Genomic DNA, 1,436 nt, shown 5'->3' on the forward strand with positions numbered 1-1,436 from the left:
TAATTATGTAAAGCACTTTGAAATGCCTTGCTGCTGAAATGTGCTATACAAATAAAATTTGATTGATTGATTGATTGATTGGTTCATTTTATTAGAATTTTCTGTTTCATTGTTTGGTCATCTTGTGTCTTATTTTCTCATTTCCTGTTAGTATTCTCCATTTCCTGTTTCATGTTATCCTCAGCAGCTTCTTGGTATTTTTCCAGCCTGCCACACTCATCTGTCCGTAGTCAGTAATCACTCATGTGCTTCCACTTCCCAATCATCCTCAGTTGTATTTAACCGGTGTCATGTCTTCATTACCCTGTTGGATCATTGTCTTTCATGCCTCGTCTCTGTCCATGCTATCTTTTGTATTTTTGCTGCCACGTCAGCCTTTTTCTTTTTGTCATTTATTAAATCAGTTTTGTTTGCATTCAAGTCCTCGTGTCTGCCTGCATTTTGGGTTCCACACAACAAATCGTGACAGCAGGTTTGAAAAGTGAGGGTCGGTTAGTGTTGAGTACAGAGGGGAAACGTTTATGCAGTATTTTAAGCTGGTACTGTTTCTTTCTTGTTTGTTCATTTTTCTACAGTTAAAAGGCAAAGATGTCCATTCCAGGAGCCTGAGGAAGAGAGCGGAAGAGGACAACAATGAGGACGGTGGAGAGCAAGCAGGCAAGTAAGTTCCTCAGACTGAGGTGGTCTGTAGAYCCAAGGTAAGTAAGTGACACCGAACACACTCAGTAGTCCAGAAATATTTCAGAAAATGTGCAGTGGTGCATTTTGGAAAACCATTCTGACTATTATGGCTGGATATTGACGTGTTTAGAAAACATCGCTAATCCAGAGTACTTAAAGGAGTTTTTGGCTGACTGAAAAAAAACTGCAAAGGAAGCTCAAATCATCACCCTTCTAGCGTAATTGAAGGTTGGTTTTCTTTAAAGATTGCGTTGTAAAATATGACCGAATATCTTTGTCCAAACGATGATGCTGATGAAAAATAACTGCATCCGTGTTTGAGATTTTGTAAGAATCCATGGGATTACTTAAGACTCCATAAACTACTGTAAGACTCCATTGACCTCCATTAGACTGCATGAATTCCTTAAGACTCCATAGGACTCAAAAAGGTACCGTAAGACTCCATAAGACTTCATAGGACACCATGAGATTCCTTATGACTCCACAGAACTTTACAAGAACCAATAAGACCCCACAACTACTTATAACAATCCACTCTGTGGGGATTCAAAAGACTCTGTGGGGCTTCAAAAGACTCTGTAGGACTTTCTACTCCATAAGTTGTAAAAAAAGACCAGAGTTTCGTTGTACCACTAAATATAGACTATAGCAATAAATGCAAAACATGCAGCTACAATTCAAGCACTTGTCTCTGATTGAAGAGGTGTTAATTACAATCAACTCGTCGTCTTCAACTGATTTTAATTTGCACT

The sequence above is a fragment of the Austrofundulus limnaeus genome, unplaced genomic scaffold (genome assembly GCF_001266775.1).
Source record: "Austrofundulus limnaeus strain Quisiro unplaced genomic scaffold, Austrofundulus_limnaeus-1.0 Scaffold269, whole genome shotgun sequence".
Taxonomy (NCBI): Eukaryota; Metazoa; Chordata; class Actinopteri; order Cyprinodontiformes; family Rivulidae; genus Austrofundulus; species Austrofundulus limnaeus.